The 13247-nt window shown below is 42.0% G+C and overlaps 1 protein-coding gene across 7 annotated transcripts in view; it reads left to right on the forward strand.

Moving 5' to 3' along the window:
- Positions 1 to 13247, forward strand: part of Cfap61 (cilia and flagella associated protein 61) — a 294575-nt gene that overhangs the window by 47821 nt on the left and 233507 nt on the right. The window lies entirely within an intron of this gene.

Raw genomic sequence — 13247 nt, forward strand, 5'->3', positions numbered from 1 at the left:
AACAAAACTATCAATTTTTAATTAAAACTTTCGATTTACATGTGTTATTGTCTGTGTGGGTATAGGCCACCTACGTGTGCACATGCATGTGTGTCCACACCCATGGAGGACCAAGGAGGGGGTCAGATTCCCTGGAGGGAAAGGTGGATTTGAGCCACCATATTCTAGTTCAGCTGGAACCTGAACTCAGGTCCTTCTGCAAGAGCAGCACAAGCTCTTAACCTTAGAACCATAAAATGAGTTTTGAGATGTGTCTGTGCCAGGGTTTCATAAAGTAAGCTGAGATAGTCTCAAACGCTGATTATTAAGCACCATGGTAGCTTCATAATGAAATTGGTTCTTATTGCAAACAGATACAAACAGGCAGGTGAGCTTAGGTATGTATGTTAATTCACTTCTCCAATTTGGGTTTCCCATGTCTAGAGAGGAAAATCTCCATCAGACAGGGGTTGTGAATTTTCACTGAGATAAGACATGTAAAATTCTTTTCTTGGTGTCTGAGTCTTGAATGAATTTAGTGAGCAGTGAATGTTAATAAATAGTTAGTGGCCATTATTTCCTTATGACTGGCCACTCACCTACTCTTGGTGATAAGATCAGGATTTTTTTTTTTTTAATTGCACTGCTTTCTCTAATATGAAGGGTTTCAGTAAGGTTGTTCAAAAGTGGGAGAGGTGTGGTATGGTTGGTAGCACAGGACTTGGTATTCCAGTGAATTGCAGGGGTCACTCTAGCCAAGCTTTCCCCTGTTAATGGGGAAAGCCAACACTAGAGAGGCAGATGCAGTCTGCCCTAACTGTACACTCATCACAGAGGAACATGAAGCCCTCCAAGGGACGGTACTTCCTTTGTACTGGTGACAGCACCCGCCCATAAGGACAGCGAGCCTTGAGGTCACTACTGTTTCATGGTGAAGGGTGGCTTACCCAGGCTCTCAGGGAAGGAATGTTCTGGAGGAACATTTAAATACCACGAGACAGCCCTTCAGTGCCAGAATTCTTCTTTGAAGGTGGCACCAAACAGGAGCCTTGCTGTGGCTCAATGTTCTCAGAAAGGGGAGATAAAAATAATAGCCAACCCAAGGAGTGGTTAGGAGGAGTAAGTATTAGAGTTGTGATGCTTGGCTCCGTGATAAGCATGGAAACAAAACAAAACCAGATGGGAAGGCTATAGCGCCCTCCTGAGGCTGAGTCCTCCTGATGCTACTGGTATTCCTTATATAGAATAAATAGAATTTTTTTTTGTCTCAGGGGAGAGGAGGAGGGTCAAAGTTAAGCAGAACTCAACCTGAAACGACACATTACCTATTATGTCTCTGCCTAGCAAAAGCCTATGGAGTCAGGGAGGCCAGGCGCTGGCTTCTCATTACCCACCTCAACCTATTTCTTAAAAACATCTTCTCTAGGACCAGCAGCAAGCAAAGAAAGTAGAGGAATTTGTTAGCCTATCACAGGGTGTTTATTTTGAAAATTAGTTTTCTGTTCACTGACACAAAGATGATTCTTTATGAAATTGTCACCAGGAAGCTTCCATTGTAGACTTGAGATAACTCGGGGATGGAGTCATAGGTCCTCAGCAGCTCATTATATCCAAGCACACTCATCAGCAAATTCCATGGCCATCTTTTCACTACATCAATAGAGGAGGCTCCACAAAGATGGGAAATGAGCTGGGACCTCTTTGTTTTATGTTTTCCTGAAGCCTCAAGTTAAAGGATACAAAATTATGAACTAAAATTTGTGTTTTAAAAGAGCATATATCATTGTGCCTCGTATTTTTTATTTCATATTTTGTCTGGTGATTGTCCCAGTTGCTTCTCTGATGCTGTGATAAAACACTCTAACCAACAGCAACTTGGTGGTGGTGGTGGTGGTGGGGAGGTTGATTTGGCTTACACTTCCAGGTCATGATCCAGTACTGAGGGAAGTCAGGGCAGGAGCCCAAGGCAGGCACTAATAAAGCAGAAACCTTAAATCAATGCTGCTTATCAGCTTTTCTCTAGCTTGTGCTCAGATAGCTTTCTCATGTAGCAAAGACTCACTTGCTTAGGGATGGTGCCACCCATAGTGGACTGGCCCCTCCCAGATCAATCACCAGTCAGGACAATCTCTTACAAACATGGCCAAAGGCCAATCAGATCTGAGAACTTACTCAATTGAGGATCCCTCTTCCCAGGCAACTCTAGGTTGTGTCAAGTTGAAACTATCATTTTAAAGGATTTTCATTTTCATATACAATATCTCATTTATCCTCATAGCTTGATACTAGAGAGATAGGGCAGCTGAAGCTCTCTCCATTTCTTTCTGCCCAGCTTGTCCAAGGTTTATAAATCTCATCAGGAACTGTCTCAAAAGCCCAGTCTGACCTCTTTCCTAGCTAGTCTCCCGTACTCCACCCGTTTCCCACCCCCACCCCCACCCCCACATCTGTATAAACTGACAAGCTGGATGAGCTGATTTTTTTCTTTTTTCTTTTGGGGCTAGGTGTCAAACTCATGGTCTTATGCATGGGAGGCACATAGCCTCCCTCTGAGATACACTCTCAGTCCAACATTACCTGTTTCTTTGGTCACAGCTTCTTTCTTTCTTTTCTTTTCTTTTTCTTTCTTTTTCTTTTTTTAATTTTCTTTATTTACATTTCAAATGTTATTCCTTTTCCTGGTTTCCCCACTCCAGGAACCCCCCTATCCCATCCTCCCTCCCCCTGCTTCTATTAAGGTGTTCCTCTACCCATCCACCTATTCCCACCTCTCTGCCCTCCATTCCCCTACACTGGGGCATCTATTAAACCTTCATAGGACCAAGGACATCTCCTCTCATTGATGCCTGACAAGGCCATCCTCTGCTACATATGTAGCTGGAGCCATGTGTACTCCTTTATTGATGGCTTAGTCCCTGGGAGTTCTGGGGGATCTGGTTGGTTGATATTGTTGTTCTTCCTATGGGGTTGCAAACCCCTTCAGTCCCTTCAGTCCTTTCTCTAACTCCTCTACTGGGGAGCCTGATATGGATGTCTCCTGAGCCTTACAAATACAGAGGCGGATGTTTGCAGCCAACCATTGGACTGAGCGTGGTCACAGCTTCTTAAACTGTGGGTCAAAACCCCAGTGGGGTCTGAATGGAGGACTTACAAGAAATTTGGCAGCAATCAAAGGTTTTTCAATGCATAGTGACTGGAAATCAACCCAGAATCAATTTTGCAGTGAATTCAGGATCTTTCTGCTGCTGCTCACCCATGTCACATCCTCTGACTTCACTGTAGCCTTGATTCTAAACATACAACACGAACACGAGCAGTTTACACTGCTCAGTTGTCATAACATGCCATGCTAAGGAATGCTTTGAGAGTGTGTTATGAGTCACAGTGTCCTTTCTGTACATAGAATTCTCCACTCTTATGGAAGCTTGTGATATTTCTCTACCGTGACTCTTCTGTCTGTCTGTCAGAATCAAGATGTAAGTACATCTTTGTGTTGGGTTGCGCTCAGACACTGGGTTTTAAAAACTGCTGTATGAGTTGCTAGCTTGAATGTAATTTTAAAAAGTATTAAATGAATCCTGGCCCTTCAGAGCTGGTTGGAGGCAGAGTCAGACAGATCACTGAGGCTCGTTGGCCAGCCAGTCTAGCCAAATTAATGAGGCTTAGGTTCACTGAGAGAGACCCTGTTTCGAAAGAGTAAAGGTGGAGGTCTCGAAAGAGACAGATGTCAGTCTGATGCCACCTTCCCCATACATACACATACACACACATGCACACACACACATACGCATATACACACATACATACATACGTACATATATATATACATATATATATATACACACACATACATATATACACACACACATACATACACACACATATACACATACATACATAAACACATACATACAGACATACAGACATAAACACATACATATGCTCATAATACATGTACAGGCACATACATTAACAATTCATATACTCCACAGGCAAACACAAAATCACACAATGAATTTTGATTTAAGATTAACACAGAATTTCCCAACAATTTATAAAATAATCCTAGGCATACTTCTGTCATTTTGTACTACACACTTATGGGAAGCAGGTGTTCTCAGTGTGGATAGTTACAAAATATTAATCACCTCTGAAAATGTTAGGGATCCTCTACTGCTTCAGAATCAAGTGTTTTTTTGAAAGACTTTTTTTTACGTATGTGAGTACACTGTCGCTGTCTTCAGACACACCAGAAGAGGGCATTGGATCCCATTGCAGATGGATGTGAGCCACCATGTGGTTGCTGGGAATTGAACTCAGGACCTCTGGGAGAACAGTCAGTGCTCTTAACCGCTGAGCCATCTCTCCAACCCCAGAGCTAAATATTTAGCCAAGATTTAATTCTTAATATAAAAAGTAAATAACATGTATCTAATTAGCATGCAAATTTACATTAATCTTTCATAAGTATTAAGGTTGGACTGGAGAATGGCTGAGTCTGTAGTCTTGCCACAGAAGCATGGAGACCTGAGTTGGATCCCAGCACCTTAGAAAGCCTAGCATGGTGGCACGCTCCTGTCATCCCAGTGCTGAGGAGGCAGACACAGGACAATTCCGAGGATTTGCTGGCCAGCCAGTCCAGTCAGGGAGGAGTTCCAGGTTCAGTGAGGGACCCTGTCTCCGTAAGAAAAGATAACAATAACATGAAAAGTGAATGAGAAAGGCATCCAACATCCTCTTTGAGCCTCTCCAGTGCTTGCACACATTTATGAACCCATCAAAGTGCACAAGTAGTAAAATTATACGTTTGCTGAATAACTGATTTCAAATACACTTTTATGATCGGAAATGCTTACTTATATATTTATATACCTGCACACCTGGGGTAACAAACATTTCTCAGGTGAAAAGAGAACTAGAGTAGACGCAGAGTGACTACTCCGACCACAGGTGTGTCTCACTAAATATGGAATTCCACGTCGGTGAGCTGTTTAGTGAAGGTTTCCTTCCCACATCTTCAACCTTGACTGCTCGTCTGCGCATGTGTGCCCACACACATAATTTGAACGACTTTCTTTTGCTGGAATCTTCACGCCTGTATCCTTAGGCCTGTCTAGGGCTGCGGATAGAGACAGTGCTTTGTCAAGTTGCAATCTGGAAGAGCTAGGAAATGAACACTGCAGGCACTGACCACTTCCTGAATCATCCCTGCTCTCTGACGTATGCCCTAAGAGCTCCCCAAAAAATGACTTATTTTCAATCTTCAACTCCACTTCTGAGGGAACCAACGTACAGTTGGTCCAGTCTCTTTGTACCAGTGTGAAAGGATTTTCTTCACACACAACAGATTGGATTGAGGTTTAGATAGCCCAGCTCCCTTGTCCTTCAAGTGGAAGACTCTGAGATGACGTGAGTGGAGGATTGAGTACCAGTCATCAGTACTCATCAGTAATACGCATGTTATTGGCTCCTTCCCTTGTTCCTCTGCCTCAGTCTTCTTCCTGTGTTCTCTGTCCTCTAATCTCTGACTCCAAGTCTCTCTTTCCCTAACTTCACAGCAGCCTCAACCCTTCCAAGAAGAGGAAAAATTGTAAAACTTAATGTTCCTTCACCATCCAGTTCTTTATACCATTGTGACTAGCCGACTGCCTATCATCCAGTCTAAAAAACTTAGTTTGCCTCACACCAGAGCAGTGCATATACATGTATCACATGTAAATACAGTCTGTGTGTATATGTATGTATATGTGTGTGTATGTGTGTGTATGTACGTATATGTGTGTGTATGTGTGTATATATACACACACACACATATATATATATAATGTTCATTTATAAATTTTGGGTTGGGGTTGACTGGGGAGAGTTCTAAGGGTATAGGTTCTGAACTAATATATATAGAAGTTTATTTATTATTGTTATTTGGTGAAGAAGTTATTTTAGAAGTGGTGAGTTCCTGGAATGTTGGAAGAATTTGTAAAGAAAAAGTCATATGTATTACACACACACACACACACACACACACACACACACACACTGTGTACTCACATGCAGAGAGAGAGAGAGAGAGAGAGAGAGAGAGAGAGAGAGAGAATGAACTTTCTGTGATGTGGGAGATTGTACCAAGTGAGGTCTAAGAGCCTCTTAAATGCACAGGACCACATCAAGATGTTCCATATGCCCAGCAGTTAATGAGTATTCTCCTTCAGTGACAGTAAAAAGGCTCAAAGCTCAAAACAGTGTTTCCTTCCAGTTGGCCCCTTCGCTGGCCCCTTGTGGCGTTTGCAAATCAAGCTGTGGCTTTTGTTAGCTGCATCATCACAATAAAGATTTTGGAATCAGAATTGAGCTGGCAATTTTCTTGATGATGCATAAGGCAAAATAGGGCACAGCCTGCATTTCCACTGCTGTATTGGCATCACCCTGTTTAATAGCCTTAAAAAAAAGAGAAAGAGAGAGAGACAAGCCCAAATAAAACAACTTTTGTTCGTCATGTAGGCCGGTGTGTTCTGAGCAGCACGGATCTCTGTTTTGTAAGACCCCTGCAAGGTTCAGACTTGTAAATCTCATTACACACCCGGGGTCTACCTTATAAAAATCCCTGTAGAATTCGATGTGCTCCTTGGCCGGGAAAGATTTCATTTTATATAACAGAATTGTGGCCTTTCAGAAAGATAATTAGCATAGCTTCCTGTAACCAAGCTATCCAGGAGAAGTGCTGCTTATTGTATGTTAAAAGGCCATTCAAAACAATATATACATATTTTTCAAAAGCACCCCATGTAAAAAGGTGTCACCTCCAAATCATCAAGCATACCACTGTTGCTGTCAGAAAATGTTTTGTCACATTTAATTTCTTTTCATTTGAATTTACGTGTGCTGCTTTCTCCAGGTACTCTTTTTCATCTTGGGCAAGAAATACCATGTTCACTTTGTATGTATGTACTGCAGCTAAAAGAAGAAGAAGAAAAAAAAAAGAAAACAAAACCCCCAAACCAGAGACTGCATTAATGCACTATTGCCTATTGAACCTCCAGAGTCTTGGCCTGTCTTCCTAAGGCTCCACTTTCTCTCCCCAATTCCATTCTCACTTGATTCTAAACACATATTTCAGACATGAACGAGATTCTCGTGTACAGAGCACAGCACAGTTCCTGTTCTTGTGTGTGCATCCCGCACCTCAGTTCTCTGGAGTTCTCTAACTGGGGGCTCCCCAGGATTTTGTATTAATAACAAAGCACTATAAACAAGAAGTGTCTTTGTCCCTGGTTTCTTCCAGATTTCCCTGGTAACACTTTAAACAACAGAAATTTATCCCCCAGTTCCAAGGTCTCAAGTCCGCTGAGATCAAGGCCCCTCGGAGGTTTCTTCTGAGTCCTCTCTCCTTGGCTTGCCTGCGGCCATCTGCTTCCTATGCCTTCTTATGGTTTGCACTCCCTGCTGGTCATGCTCAGTGTCCTCTTCTTCGGGCTCACCTTAGTGGCTTTGTTTAAATGGTGAGTCTGTTTGGCCCAACCAGATGCCTCTTCTCTGATGCCACCAAGGACAGCCAGCCTCTAGGCAGAGGTGCTCATAGGAGATGACAAAATAAGAGGACCTGGGACTGTGTGCTCACATTAAAGCCTCTATTGTGGGCTTCGTAGGGACCACTGCTGTAGGGATGCTGGTCCTCCTGACCAGTCTTTGTCTCCAGTTCTTATCATCAGCATCGGGTCCCTCTCTCCCCGCTGCCTTTTCTTTCCTTAGGGCCCGCAGGTTCTTCAGTGCCTCATGGCCAAGACTGCAAGGCTATGATATGACCATAGTAAACTTGAAAGTGGTCACAAAGTTAGCTGCTTTATGTAATATGCATATGGAGTTTAATACGTCAGCCGAGATTTATGTCCATCAGAATTGTCATTGTTTTAAATTCGAAATGACTTGTTCTGGATTGAACCCAGGGCTCTGTGCAAGCCAGGCAAGTGCTCAACTACTGAGCCGTTGCACTGCCAGCCCCGAATTCTGTCTTTTTAAAACATTTGTTTATTTATTTATTTATTTATTTATTTATTTATATTTATTTATTTATTTTTGCCAGTGAAATTTATCTTTTGCACATGAAGGGAAAACTAATGTCATCTCCCGGGTTTTGACTACTCCTTCCAATTTTGAATGTTCTAGAGTTATGTGCATGACAGTGGCACATAGAAACGTCTAGAAAACAAGTCCACAATACCAGACCCGTGTGCAGGCCGAGTCATCCTCAAGGAGGGCAGTTTAGGCTCTTGCAAGATGATCTCAGGGGACATCTTTGGGCTTGTACCGTGCCAGGAGGACTCTGAGGCAGAGCTGCAAGCTGGAGCTGACAGCCAGAGCCCCTCTGCCTCAAGCCCGCTGGGTGGGCCTTTTGGTTATTTAGCAAAACCTGTTACTGATTTTCCATCTTCATTCCAGCGCTGGCTTCTAAGCCCCTTTGCAGGATTTCAAAAACAACAGCCGCCACAGACGAAGGCAGCTGCCTCTGAATCCATTATTTTTGCAGAGAGCAAGATGAAGGGGGTCGGCGTTCCCACCCCTTTTCGGCTTGGGGGGGGGCAACCTGAGATAGGACTCAGCCCTGCTCTCCAACGGTCAGATTCATTTCACAGTGGCAGAAACACAAATGCTTTGATACGGGGCCTGGAGGTCTTTGAAAGGAAAGTGGCTTTATTTATATTCCTTATGATCATTATGTGCTGGGATTATTTTCCCAGTAGGTGATGTCTCTTTTGCCCATATTTATGAAGCAGGGGAGAAAGCATTTAATGAATTTCAAGAGTGTATTTGACTGTAAAACACATCTCAGTATATTCACATGTAAATAACCCTTTGATTTGTTCTCTCTGGTGACCTTTTTTTTTCCTTTGGGCTACATCAGAGTTTGTTGTTGTTTTCCATTTTCAAATGGGAGGCTGGATGATAATAATGAAAGATTATGCAAAAAAATCCATGTTTAAAATAATGTTGATATGGCACTTGCGCTGTAGGATAATTACAGTAATTTGGCTATTACACTATATGGAGGCAGGAGCTGGCTGGTAGCAAACACAGCAATAGGGGTGATTCAAGGGGTTTTCATCCCAACTGGCTGGTTGATCCTGCTGACTTTTCTCTTGAAAATCAATTGCTCTCTATGAATACTCTGAATTCCCCCTTGATTAAATTGGCTGTCAGTGGGCTGCACCCATTACATGGGGGTCTCCCCGAGTTCTGCCTGCTTATAAATGTGTTTTTATTTTGACAACTCTTAACCTATCGTGGACCAAATTTAATCTGAGGGAAGAAGCAGAGGAAGTAATTACTAAACATACAGTTTCGTACATGGCAGCAGACCAAGGGGGAATGTAGTGCTTCAGATGGCCCGCATGCAGCCAGCTCCTCTGCTGCCCGGTCCCCCTGTATTTTGCTTGGTCTTTGGTGTTTTCTGACTTCCAGGGCCTCATGGCTCACTCAGCCAGACCTGGGAGAGATGCCACAGAAGCCTCCTCATGGGTCTTTTGGAATCAGTGTTAGAAAGTTTGATTTTTTTTTTTTTTCTTGAAAAGGACCACTAGTATTGAAGATAAAGAAATTGTTACCCATGGCTGGGGACACACACACACACACATACACACACACACACACACACACACGTATAAATATACATATACATATTCACATATGTATGCATGTGTATGTATATATGTTTGTGTGTCTAGCTCCACAAGAGCTAGGAAAGAGACTTCATCCTCTTTATTGAGTGCCAATTTAAATCTACGTAAAATATTTGGCAGTCAAGGGGGAAAACAAGGAGAACACAAGACTAGCTCTACAAAAAGCACCTTTTGTAATAGTTATGGGAAAATACCCAGCTTCTCTTAGATAGACACGCCCTGTCGGTATACAAACACAGGTATCCCAGCAAAATCGTAAAATATAGTTTACTTTGGGGCCAAATGTGAGTATCCCATGGCCCAGGGACATAGACAGACTCCGATTACCCCAAATAGTATGGTCTGATGTGGTAACTTTTATGAACAGTTTTTATAGGAACAGAGCGAAAGAAAGTTATAAATCAAAGCATATTCAGATATGGTGGTGGAAACACAAGGTGGTGGTGGGGGGGCAGTTCAGCGAAGCACGGAAGTCATTGCCTTGCTTCCCAGATGCTCCGTGTTAACATCTTGGCCTTCGGATTAGGCGAAGCTAAGAGATCTGATTGGACATTCTAAAAATGGGTTTTACCCAGGAGTCACAAGGATGTGTAGTCAAGCACAGAGATGGACAATGAATGCCAATTTTGGGGGGTAGGGGTGGGGGTAGGGAATGGGGGAGGTGACTAAAAATAGTCCCAGATAATTTGGCTCCAAACCTGCAGGATTCTAGCTCTTCTCCATCACATAAGGAGCAACCTTAAAGTGATGGGAGTTTTGGAGGAGGGAGGAAAGAAAGTTAGTTGCAGGCCCTTCTCTTTTAAAGTTGGCACTATGAGCCTGAATCACTGCCATGTTTCCTGCAAGAGGGGCATTATTTTTTCCTACTGAGAAGTTTCTCCTTGTGTGTCCCAGGCTGATTTTTTTGTTCATGATTTCCATACTGGCTCCACCTGTGTTTTTCAGTTGGAATCATCTATTCCTTTTCTTCTTCTTCTTCTTCTTTTTTTTTTTTTTTTTTTTTTTTTTTTTTTTTTTTTTTTTTTTTTTTTTAGTTTTTCGAGACAGGGTTTCTCTATATAGATAGCCCTGGCTGTCCTAGAACTCACTCTGTAGACCAGGCTGGCCTCAAACTCAGAAATCTGCCTGTCTCTGCCTCCCAAGTGCTGGGATTAAAGGTGTGTGCCACCACTGCCTGGTGGAATCATCTATTCTTATTTCACCCTCCTCATGGAATCTCAGCTGGAATTCCAGGACCACACCACTGGTCTTTCAGTCAAGGTCTCCTTGTGTGTCCTTAGTCAGCTCTTGTGGCCTATGCGGGCTTCTGGGCCCGCTGTTAGACAAGGCAAATGGGCTCCTTAAACTTCCTGGTTTCTGCTTCTGATTTGATGCTCACCGATGATGGGGATTCGTCTTCCAAGAGATTTCTTCTCTTTTCCCATCTTGTGGCTATTGAAAGACCCCCAGAACTGGGGAGATACTTACTCAAGTCTCAGGATGACGCGACCACCCAATGACTCACGAGAGACCGAACTTGCTGCAATCACATGAGGTTTATTGGGGATACCAGTACTGGGGTCAATCTCATGACCTTGCTGGCCAGAGTTCGACCCCAGGGTCGATCTCGTGACCATGCTGGCTAGAGTTCGACCCCAAACACAAGAAGTAAGGGGTATTTAAAGGGAAAGACCACAAGCTGGGGGTGGGGAGAGGGTTACTAAGGAAACATGACATAAAAACAGTGGAAAATTTCAGAGGGACCCAACCCAAGGTATTCAGTTAGGGAGGGGAACATATTCATTCTAGGAATGTAATCTTCATCTACTGGTCGACAGGGTGGAGAGTCTCATAAACCAGTAGACCTTCATTCCTAGTTCTGCCCTCATTGCGGATCATTCAGGAGGGGCAGGTATTGGGAACCAGAGCCCTAAGGCTCTGAGTTAGCCAAATTCCTGGAACTAGCTACTTTTTTGGCTTGTGGCAGAGGTTTTCCATGCCCCTTTTAAGTAAAGATTACACATTATACATACATTTCTATTAAATGCCCTCATTTTAAATTCTAAGATTCTCCAGCCTTTCAGCTATATCCTTTCTTAGAGCCATCTTCCTTTTTACCTCCTCCCCCAATTAGACTTTTCTGTCTTAATTGGCCTTTTCTTTAAAAGGTTTATTTATTTGCAGTCAGACCAGAAGAGTGCATCAAATCTCATTACGGATGGTTGTGAGCCAGCTTGTAGTTGCTGGGAATTGAACTCAGGACCTCTGGAAGATCAGCCAGGACTTTTAAACTCTGAGCCATCTTTCCACTCCCCTCTAATTGGCCTTTCAACCTCACTTTTAGAATAGTCCCTCAACTTTTAGGATTTCTTTTTTAATTTATTAATTACTACTGTTATTTCTTTGTTTCTGTTTCCTAATTTCTTTGAATTTATTTTGTCCTTTCTTCTGTAGTTGTCTTATTAATTCACTTCCTTCATTCCTCTCTTTCTCTCTCCCTCCCTTCCTTCCTTCCTTCCTTCCTTCCTTCCTTCCTTCCTTTCTTTCTTTCTTTCTTTCATTCTCTCTTTCTTTTCTTTTTCTTTCTTTCTTTGTTTTTCGAGGCAGGGTTTTACTGTATAGCCTTGGCTGGCCAGGAAATTACTCTGTAGACCAGGCTAAGAGATCTGCCTACCTCTACCTCTCAAGTGCTGGTATTAAAGACATGAGTTCCACCACCAGGCTGTTCTTTTGGTTTTGTTTTGTTTTGTTTTTTTAATAAAAGCATTTGGGACTGGAGAGATGCTCAATGGTTATAACCATTATTATTATTTCTCCTCTTCCTCCTCCTCTTCCTCCTCCTCCTCCTTCTTCTTCTTTTGCAAAACTTGTGTTTTTTCTTTTTAAGTTTATAGTGTTTGTTGTTTTCTTTTTTCTTTTTCTTTTTAAGTTTTATTGCATTGTGATGAGAAAAGTTACATGATTTCAATTTATCTGAATTTGTTAACATTTAAAAACATTTTATTTTTTTTAATTTGTCTTTTAAATTTTTACTGTCTTTTATTAGATATTTTCTTTATTTACATGTAAATTTCTCTATTCCCAGTTTCCCCTCCAAAAAACAGAGAAACAAACAAAAACAACATATTTTAAGTAAATAGAATTAAATCACATTCTTGTTTTCCTTTTGTACCCCAACTTTTCCCAGAGAACCCTCTTCAATACCTGCAATATCTTTTTTGTCATATTCTTTAAAATTTATAAAATATTATAACAACAAAAATGAGTATTATAAAAGTTGTTTGATATAAAACAACAATCAACAGTCTTATGTAGATGCTTGTCTATGGCAATACTGAAAATACGTATGTTTTTCTCAATATAAATTTTAAATAACTCTAAATGGATTAACTGTATATTTCAAAATAATACGCTGGGCAGTGGTGGCGCATACTTTTAATCCCAGCACTTAGGAGGCAGAGGCAGGTGGATTTCTGAGTTCGAGGCCAGCCTGGTCTGCAGAGTGAGTTCCAGGACAGCCAAGTTCTGATAGGCTACACAGAGAAACCCTGTCTCGAAAACAAACAAACAAACAAACAAAACAAAAAAAATACATCACTACTAATATTTTCTTAAATG

The sequence above is a fragment of the Mastomys coucha genome, unplaced genomic scaffold (genome assembly GCF_008632895.1).
Source record: "Mastomys coucha isolate ucsf_1 unplaced genomic scaffold, UCSF_Mcou_1 pScaffold15, whole genome shotgun sequence".
NCBI lineage: Eukaryota > Metazoa > Chordata > Mammalia > Rodentia > Muridae > Mastomys > Mastomys coucha.